The 10,374-nt window shown below is 29.6% G+C and overlaps 1 protein-coding gene and 1 long non-coding RNA gene across 4 annotated transcripts in view; one reads left to right on the forward strand and one right to left on the reverse strand.

Annotated features, from left to right (window-relative positions):
- LOC102672479 (proteoglycan Cow) overlaps positions 1-10,374 on the reverse strand; it is a 187,571-nt gene that overhangs the window by 83,246 nt on the left and 93,951 nt on the right. The window contains exon 1 of one of the 3 annotated variants that reach the window (XM_031508772.1): positions 747-819. The exons of the other annotated variants lie outside the window; for them this stretch is intronic. The gene's annotated coding sequence lies outside the window, so the exon portion shown is untranslated. Of the gene's footprint in view, positions 1-746; positions 820-10,374 lie in introns of those variants that run through there. 3 annotated transcript variants of the gene reach the window in all.
- LOC116185114 lies at positions 804-9,097 on the forward strand. The gene is made up of 2 exons (XR_004149897.1): positions 804-1,190; positions 9,057-9,097. It is a non-coding gene; the product is annotated as an uncharacterized LOC116185114 (long non-coding RNA).

The following is a 10,374-nucleotide window of genomic DNA, read 5'->3' on the forward strand; positions in this document are numbered from 1 at the left end:
ATGGACAATTTAAAAAATAATAATCAATTCAATTTTATGATTATATCATGCATCGTATTATTACAAAATTTGAATGATTCTCTCAAAAGTAATACCATAGCTTAAATATCTAATAATCTTATATCTATGAATAGCTTGGAACGTTGTGAACGTTACAATTACATACAGTCGACTCTACTATAGTAATCAATAATACAATGTCGATAACAGAATGACAAATTTAATCATTTCATCGACAAATTATTACGTACAAAAATGTTAGTTAACTTTGCTATATTAAGTGTTGATTTTGAGTTTACTGATAAGAATATGTATAGCTTGGAACATTGTGAACGTTATAAATACATACAGTCGACTCTACTATAGTAATCAATAATGCAATGTCGATACAGAATGATAAATTTAACCATTTCATCGATAAATTATTACGTACAAAAATGAAGTTAATTCTGTTATATTAAGTGTTGATTTTGAATTTACTAATAAGAATATGTATAGCTGGAACGTTATGAACATTACAAATATATACAGTCGACTCTACTATAGTAATCAATAATATAATGTCGATACAGAATGACAAATTTAACCATTTCATCGATTATTATTACATACAAAAATGAAGTTAATTCTGTTATATTAAGTGTTGATTTTGAGTTTACTAATAAGAAAATCATTCTATATGTATAAAATTATCAAATTATATACGTTCGTATAAAATTATAAAGAAATATTTATATGCGTAGTACCTTAATCTAACTGCGTCACAAGAACGTTACTCGCCAGGATACCGATGTTATACTACAGTTAATTAGAAGGATTACCTCTCGCGAGCCTGATGTACGTTCGTACAAGTTAAACTTTATTTATAAACAGAAACAAGATGACTCACTTAAAAATATATTGGCTTCCTAGTTGGAATCAATAGAGAGGGAACGATTTGACCGTTGACGTTTTGACCGTTAGAAATTTTTCGAAAGATAAAATCCAAGGTTAATACTTCGTTGAGATTAAATTATTGATTTTCGTGATTGGATTCGTGAGTGAAGTTTTTAAAACTTTTAAGTGAATTATTTAAATAATTATGATTGTGAGTGTGATACCAAATAGTATTATCTTATTGTAAAAGTGTTGTGAATTATTATTCAATAAAACTCAGGAGACAAGAAAAGAAGACAAGGAAAGAAGCTAAGGTATTTTAAAAAAATTACTTATTAAAGATTTTAAATATAAAAGAAATAAGATTTTGCACTTTTTTTTTAGATAAAATAGATCGTTTTTATTATAAATTAAGATATAATATGCATATTAAAATAAATATATATTTCATAAAATTAGAAACGAATAACTAACCTATATTCTAATGTTCTTGATGCGTAGAATATCCGTACTTTACGCATCGCGATTCTGATTTAAAGTAAAGCAAAGAGAAACGAGGTTAAGAGTGTTTCCTCGCAAAATCGTGTTTGGACGAAGTCGGAGAAAATTTAATCTTGGTTCTCTTTTTCTCGTGGCGAAAACAGGTCGTTACGTTTCTTCCTCTGCATGTCAAAGAAAATTGTGTTTTTTACGTCTTTAAACATCTATACATTCTTCTTTTATGATTTTACCTTCCTTTTTTGTACGTAAAGAATTCTTTTTTAAAAATGCAGATACATTTGAACGTAAAATTCTTGAAAATCATTAATCGATATTGCTTTAAAAGTGAAAGTTACCATGATTCTAAATATAGTGTTCATTTGTGAAAAATAATATCGAGAATAAATTTCGAAAGTTTTATTTTCAAATGAGTGACATATATCTATGCAAATGATAGATTTAAGTTAATGATTCACATGATATTAAAATATTACTGTACCAATTTTAGTGTTGTATGAATAATTAATTTAAATTTATCACTTGTAATACATCGTAATATATTTCAATATTTGTAGGTTATGTAAGATAATTTTCGATTCGCATTATCTTATCTTTTGTTTTAAAACCTTCTTTATACGCTTTTTTTTCTTTTAACTTATTCGTGAGAATAAATTTTGTGATTTATGAAAATGATGCAATGGGAATTGATATTAATGAAACGAAACAAATTGAACGAAACAAAACGTTTCATCATAATGGTTCCCATTGATTTTTCTCTCGATTCTTTTTTTCTGAGTTCGAGAAATCTATTAACGATCGTTTTTATCGTAGATTGATTAATAATTTCACGCATGCATGTTGAAAATTAATTCGAACGAGATAATTGGTTATTTCAATACGTTTAAATTGGCAAATTCTTTTATTTTTTTATTATTTAATCCTTCATGATAATATGCCGGTTAAATTAAATCGATATGATATATAATTAATTTAATCGATATAATAGTTGAGTCATTAAATTTCTCGCTTCGATATATTATGTTTATAATTTCATTAGATGAATGAAATATTATAATTGTTAATTTATTAAATATGAAAATAATATTTCATTGATTTATGATTAAAGTAAAGATTAAATTGCAAAATTTTTTATTTCTTGCTAAATAATTTTTAAATAATTTTGACTCAATTATTGATTCAATACTGATTTTCACTTAATTATTCCATAATTTTTCTATCTTTTTGATATAAATATTAATTTTTAATCTTTCTTTCTTTAATAATAAATTATCTATTCTTTTACATGCAAAGAAAAAACTTTCATTTAAAATAAACATAACCAAATTCATTAGATTATAGAATTCATTAAATTATTAGATCGAAAACAATCTAAAAAACATAGGCAGAGTTAAATACAATTAAATCTAGTCATTGATATTTATAACATTTCGATTGATAAGGAATCACTAGAGTCATTACCCTTATCGAACAAACAAAATCCACCCCATGGATTCGGAATTCCATAAACGCGACAGGGGTTCTCATATACACGTGAAGTTCAAGTATCATGGGGTTAATGCTTTTACATTTAATCTAGATTTATTTAAGTTGGATACGCTTGTAATCCGGAAACGCGGCCACCGGCCATCCGTCTTTCTAATCTCGGTTATCAGGGAACTGCATTTCGTTGCCGTTAATCCGCAATATACATCGCGCACCCTTCTATTTTTCATTCACAACCCTTGCATCATTGTTAAAATACCATCTTTTCTATTCCACGTTTCTCGTGCTAGAACGAATTCCGTATTTATGTTATGGTATGTCTTTGAATTCGAATCAATGATACGTGATCTTTCGTAATGGTATACCGAATGATACTTCGATGAGATTTCCTTTTAATCTTTGATTTTTATTAATTTTTACGTTGGATCTTATATTGATTTTTTATTAGTTAAAAATTAATGCTAGATATTAATAAAAATTTTACTTAAATAAATAAATTTTTTACAGAGGATTAAAAGGATTAAGATCTTTTGAGGTTACAAAGTTCTAACCTAACTTTTGGTTAAGTTTCTAAATTCAATTAGTTATAGATATGAAAACAGACTGAAACAGGACACAGTACTTTGAAACACATTATTAAGAAACTGTAATACGCAAATGATACAAAAATTAAATTATTTCGAGTAATAATATATAATATATTCGAGTAGTAATAAATGGTTTTTTATAAATAAATTTTTCGTAACTTTTTTAAAGAATTTAATTTTTTTTCCAAATGTGTGAATATTTTTTTGGCTCTAAATTTTTTTGTATCATTCCTTTGTTGTACATTATTGAAAATTTTTAATGTGCAATTAAATTACACATTATTTCTGCAAATAATAAATTATTATGGAAATATTTTTTATTCGCATATTATTCGTATTCATATTATTCTATGAAGAAAAAGCTAGATGAACAAATTTTCCTTATCCTTTGTAGTTCTTTGATTTAATAAACTTGAACCAGTTCAAAGATTTTTTTTTTAAATAAATGGCACTTATTCGTTTAATAAAATCACAACGATGTTAAGTTTGCTTAGTTTCTCTCATTCTTTATCCAAAGACATTCTTTGTCTCTCTTTCTCTCTCGCATTTCTTTAATAAAATTATAATATTACTATAATATCAAATTTGCTATTTCTTTCATTTTTCATCTTAAAACATCTTCTATCTCTCTCTGTCTTTTCGTTTCTTATTCACTCATTTAATCACTTATCTATACACACTTCATTCGGAGAAACTCCACAGACATCTCTAGAAGACATTCAATCATCCAAAATGTGTTTATCTAGCTTTCCATGAGAGATTGAAAGGTAATTATATTAACGTACGATTGAACGCGAATATTAACAATAGTTGATAATTTAATCCTAGAATTTTATAGAATATTCTGACTCAATCTTATTCTGATTGATTATTGTAAATTCAAGGGTAATGTCGATTATTGCGGGCGGTGTCTTAAGTCGATTGATTTTCCTGCTGAACTTTCATCTTCTAACTTCTTTTATGTAAGATTATCCGAGCATAAATCGATGAATCTTTTACTTGTCTTCACTACATTTCTTTGACCATCGACCGTGGTTAGAAGATTAACGAATTAGGTTGTTTAATGAGCGAGGGGTGTGGGTCGATCAAAAGAGTCAGCCATAAAAGGATATAATCTTATGATTACCGATGTGCGTGTTTCCATTTTACGATCCTTATTCGTGGTAATATAGTTTTGACCCATAGAATGATAAATTTATGATTGCAATATAAGCTTAAGAAGATTTTCTTGAAGAAAGTTATAGGCGCATCGCGTGTTTGAAAGGATAATTCAGTATCAAATTTCTCTGAAAATTATATAGAATAGAATATTAGACGATGAATATTAATGATATGTTTAAATGTTTGATAAAACATTTAACAATTAGAAATTAATCGAAAATCGAGGAGTTAACAATTTTTCTGAATAAAGTTCACAAAATTGGAATCAATATAGCAAATAGTTCTCGTAATTCTCTTTAATTAATTTCTAGCAGATTTTCTACATTTATTATAAAAAAGAATAATATTATTATTCTTTTTTATAGTAACTTTTTATTATCTCTCTCTCTTTCTCAAACTTAAATTATTTATATAACTCAATAAATAATTTTCAACTAATATTTTTATATACTTTCCTCTTTGATTTGTCTTTTAGAATCGTCTCTCTATAAGTATTGCACGAATATATTAATATCCTATATATATATATTTCACTATTTCTCAAACATCTACGTAAAAATTTCTTTGTATTCAAAGAATCGAGCTAGACTTTATCATAATACATACATACGATTCGACGTCGATTTAAACCGGAAAAATGGAAACTGAGATGAGCGCGATATCGTTCACGATTTTCAATTCTCGACAGGGAGGGAAGGAAATAACAAAAGTCGTAAATAAGAGTGATGTTTCGAGGCGTGGCGAGGCGAAAATTATAACCGAGCATTTTGCATCAGTTAAGTTCGTGGAGGCAGAAGGTAGACGTGAATTATGGATAATGTACATCCACTGCATTAGCTCTCTCCGACGCAATTAACTCGTCGAGTTGCCCGCATTTCGCCATTTACCGTTCTCTTACGTTCACAGTTACACCCAATTTCTTTGTGTTCCCGCTCCTTTCATCTCGTGTTTCCGATTGGCATACTCTTCTCTGCTTCCTCCGCGGAAACACCTTGACTTTTCTTTAACTAATTTCCTCAAATTTTCCTTTGGATGGAAATATATACATATACAATTATATATTATGCTTATATTTTGTATATACAAGTTCATAAGATAGCATTTTTCTAAAAAAAAAAAAAATGATAAATATTAAATTGAAAAAAGAAGAGAGAAAAGTTTTGTCGTTCTTTATATAGGTGTATCAATTTTTTGCATTTCCAATAATTTTCAAGAAAAGAAGGTGATCTTTAATTTCTTATGAACTTCAAGAAATAGAAGAATAATTTAGAATAATTTAGAAACTCATTTTCAAAGTAAGATTATATTTTCGATATGACTTCAATCAATTTTCAGCTATGTAAAATTTTTAATAATATTGAGGTTTGTTTCTTTTTTTAATCTTTCAATGTTCCATACATCGAAATTCTGGTGGAGTTAAATTCATTTGCATTAACTAAAATTCTCTTCTCAACGTTACGCTTCATTTTACAGAAATCGAATCGCAGAAAGGTAAAAATAGTCGAAAAATCGAAGTGAAATTCTACCATGAAAATGCATGGAGACCATAAAGGTTCGATTGCCAATTAAGATCGAAAAGGATCGTTAATTCGACAGAACTCGAAAATCTGGGGGATACCTGCCCGCATTTCGACCTAACGACCACCATCTATGATAATTATTTCCTTGCGTTTTCTTTTTTTCGTATTTTCGAATCGAAGCCAGGATAGATCCTCGATCGGATCGATAAACCTCGTTCACGATCGGTCACAAAGGCTGGAAAACTTTCCGCGACCATCCATCACGGATCGATTGCAGGGTGAAACGACGAATTTCTCCTCGATTTCGAATCCCATCCACCTAGACAAATCGCGGCCCATCTGCTCCTTCCATTCCTCCATCCGATAGAAACCTTTTGCTAGTTTTTCAATTTTCGCATTTTTAAATTTGGAATTATATTTCATTCCTTCTTTGGGATTTGAAGCAATTTTCCTTTTGAGATTTGAAACTATATTCTAGGTTTCATTTTTTGAAATAACTTTCGATCGTTTCCCTTCGAAATTCAGAGCAGCACTTTTCGATTTCCATTTTTTTTTTTTTTTATGGATTTAGAACAATCGTCGATTTTTCTGAGATTTTCAATTTTTCTCCTTTTTAAATCATTTCAAGGTTTAAATTAATCTTCGATTTTCATTTTTATCGTTCGAAGCAATTTTTGATTATGACATTTGTTTGATTTTTGTGGGTCATTCCAATATTCTTCGAAGGCGAATACGTGTTGAATAAGGAAAGCACAGTTCGAAACGAGATTTATCGATAAGGATATAGTTTTAGATCGTAAAATGCGATAGTGATTCCACGATTGTTGGCTTCGATACGAAAGAATCTCAAAAAACTTGATAAGAGAGATATCACGGTTGCGGAAGTTGTGATGGAAAGAAAAATAGGTCGAAGAATTCGATAGCAGCATGGAGGTATTCTCTGATATGGTATCGAAGTTACAAGGCTTCTGTATAGGAGACATTAGGATAGTAAAATCCAATATCGCAGAAATTCGAGACCATAGGGAAAATCGTTGTAATCAGATGCAATCCAATGGACAATAAGATGATAAGAGTAAACCGAGATTATAGACCTTAATATCTTCGATACGTTGTTACAATTATTCCTATCTTCAACTTCTTCGATTGAAAAATTTTACTACGATAATTTAACTCCAGCCAAGTATCAATTGTATTTAATTGCATTTAAGAATCTTGTTACAAAGAAAAATCTTGTTGTCCAATTATGTATAATTTACAGGACGTTAATATATGATATGTATTTGAAGGATCGATTCTATAAAGTTTATGTACAAATATGTGAGTTGGGACTTATTTATTGAGTTATAAGTTATTTAAGTTTGCGTTAGATGCTTGTAGTTTACATAAATGAAGTTCTCTCGTATTGCTTGTATAAGGATAATAGAATTTATAATGAACAAGTCAAAATTCGATTCAGGTTTTCTGATGTTAAACTTTAAAGAAGAATATTCGAATGTTCTTAAAACGATTATATTAAGAAAATTAGAGGAAAAAGTATATGTAATGTATATAAGTTGTTGAGGATAATGTTTACGAAAGCTGGTTGAGTGACAGTCAGAATTAGGAGTTGGAGGATCAGTTATTTAGAGACTTCACAGTGACTGTCAGAGTTCAGTAACTGTCATAGTTACATAGAGTGTGTTTATAAAAGTTTGTTGGAACATATAAAATTTAATAATAATCACATTAAATATACTTGTTATTTTATTTGACGAGATGAAAAACTTGTAATCGATACTCAACTTTTCACTCAAATTTCGTATTCATCGCAATCCTTTTGATACATTATTCTGGTTAATAATTTAAAATCATCAGTAATTGAAAAATTCATAAATTTAAAAGTTAAATTAGATGAATTATTATCGAATTATTAAGAAAATTATCCAATGTACAAGGAATTCTATCATCTCTTAAACCCTAGATTTTAGATTTCTATTGACACATTCTATCACTTCTTATCTTAATCGTATTTCGCGATTCTCGCCTCTTTTGTTCCACAATCTTCAACAACTTTGATATTTCTCTCTATCCCAAATCCTATGGCTTTAAATAACTTTAGACAATCCTTAAAGATTCGACGCAACGATTCCGAAACCTTCCCCAACCACTTTCATAATCCCCAAGATCTCGACTAGTCTATTCCACCAGCTTTCCAGTCCTCGGCATCCAACTTTCGAACTCCACCATCTCTGCGCACCATTTCTCCAATTTGTGGCACCCATATCAAACCGCGTTATCGTAGAAATACACACTTTCGAGTAGCGAAATGTCACTCTATCGTTAACTATGCTCGGCTGCACAGCTGAACAGGACAGCCAAGTTGTCAGAGAACCGTAAACTAGAGGAAATTTGAAATTTCCCTCCCCAAAAAAAAGGAAATATATCGTATTAATAAATCAGTTAGAATCCTCGTTCATGATCATCGTCCTAATAAATCAGACGAAATCCTAAATACCACTTTTGTAATAAATCATCGAAGATCCTGAATAATCACTCTCCTAATAAATCAGCCAGAATTTTAAACCATTCTAATGAATCATCCTATTTTCTCTTCACCGCCACACTTCGTTTTTAACATCTCTTCCTGCTTTCTTTTCCTTACATTGTACACAAGAATAAAAATTACTTGTAATTTCGAATAAAAATTATTCCCGTAATTCAAGATTACGTGTATAAAATAGGATTATAACGTTCGCTCAAATCTTACTTTTAACTCTTCCCTTTTATTTCGTTCGAATCCTCGATTTATTTAAAAGATTTTTAAGAAAAAAAATTATTATTACTCCAATTTGTATTAATGATAGAATCTTTCGATACTCTTCCAAAAATTCGATAGAAGATTGTTACACAATCTTACAGCGACGTAGAACATTTCATAATTTTTTAGTTAAGTCATTGCTGCACAGCGATATCTAAAAGAATCCAAGTCCAAAAAACGCATCGAAGCAGCAGTGTTTGAACTTGAGCCCGTAACTCGCGTATTCTGGACGCGAGAAACGTCGGCTATATTTTACGGTTCGCCACTGAGCGTGGGGGGCACCGAGGATTTGAAATATAGCGACGACCCGTACCGCAGCCCCACGAGAACATCCGCCAATTTCTGGCTCATTTGTCCTGTCTTCGTTTCCTGGAAGACTCGTTTCGTTTTTAAAGAGGGAAATTTTAATCTCGTATTTTTCATCTCGACGATTAACCAAAGACGAAGTTTTAATTAAATTAATTATTAAGATTTTATGAATTTGTTTAATCTTTTTCTAGTGTCGATACGATTTTTACTTGAAGATTAATCAATCATTGTATCAAATATCAATCTTAGATTTTGTTTTTTATTAACGTTATATTAGTTTTACGTACATTGAATAAAATAAATGAATTTAAGAATTTTCATAATGAGATGTTCAAGGGATTAAGAGGGGATAATAGAGTATAAATTTGATAGATAGTAGGATATAATTTATCATAACTGGATAGATTTGCATAATAGGAAATCATCAATTATTTTAAAATTTTTATTCTTTTTTTAAGATAAGTAGATTTAATACAGCTTATTTTTCGTGATTTACGTAATGTATTAATTTATTGCGTTATATTCTATTTTCCAATCCGTTACAAACGTTCATATAATTGAAATGATGCTCGATGCAAGTTCAAATAATAGGAGGACAGCTTCGTTTAATCGGGTATTGATGAAAATTTCATTCCGATAAATTGAGTTTGGATAAATGAAGTTCCATTATCATCGTTATTATTACGCGATGCTGATGTCTACAGCTTCGGTTGCTTGTCAGATAGATAAAGTTCTATTGTGCGCGTTTCAGTGACTTTTCGACAGTTTTTCGAAAATTCAAGACTCTTTTACCTTGGATATTATAATTATTATAGTCTACTACGAGTCCAATTTTTCTCGAATATTTTCTCGCGATATTTTCAAATTATTCGTCGAAATAGTCGGAACGTTCCGGATATTTCGGGACGAAGCGCATGAATTTTGAACAGGCGATCATAGTCACCAGTTAAATTCGTCGAAATGAACGTTCCGCACCAGCTGTAAAGACGTGGTGGCCATAAAATGTGTGTTGCAATTGGTGTGCCGAACGTGAGCATATAAAATATAACATCCACTTTCTTACTTTCTTATTCCAACGTACAATTCCAGCTAGAAAAGAAAAATAGTCTGTTTTCAAAAAAAAAAAAAAAAAAAAAAA

The sequence above is a fragment of the Apis dorsata genome, unplaced genomic scaffold, assembly GCF_000469605.1.
Source record: "Apis dorsata unplaced genomic scaffold, Apis dorsata 1.3 scaffold_99, whole genome shotgun sequence".
NCBI lineage: Eukaryota > Metazoa > Arthropoda > Insecta > Hymenoptera > Apidae > Apis > Apis dorsata.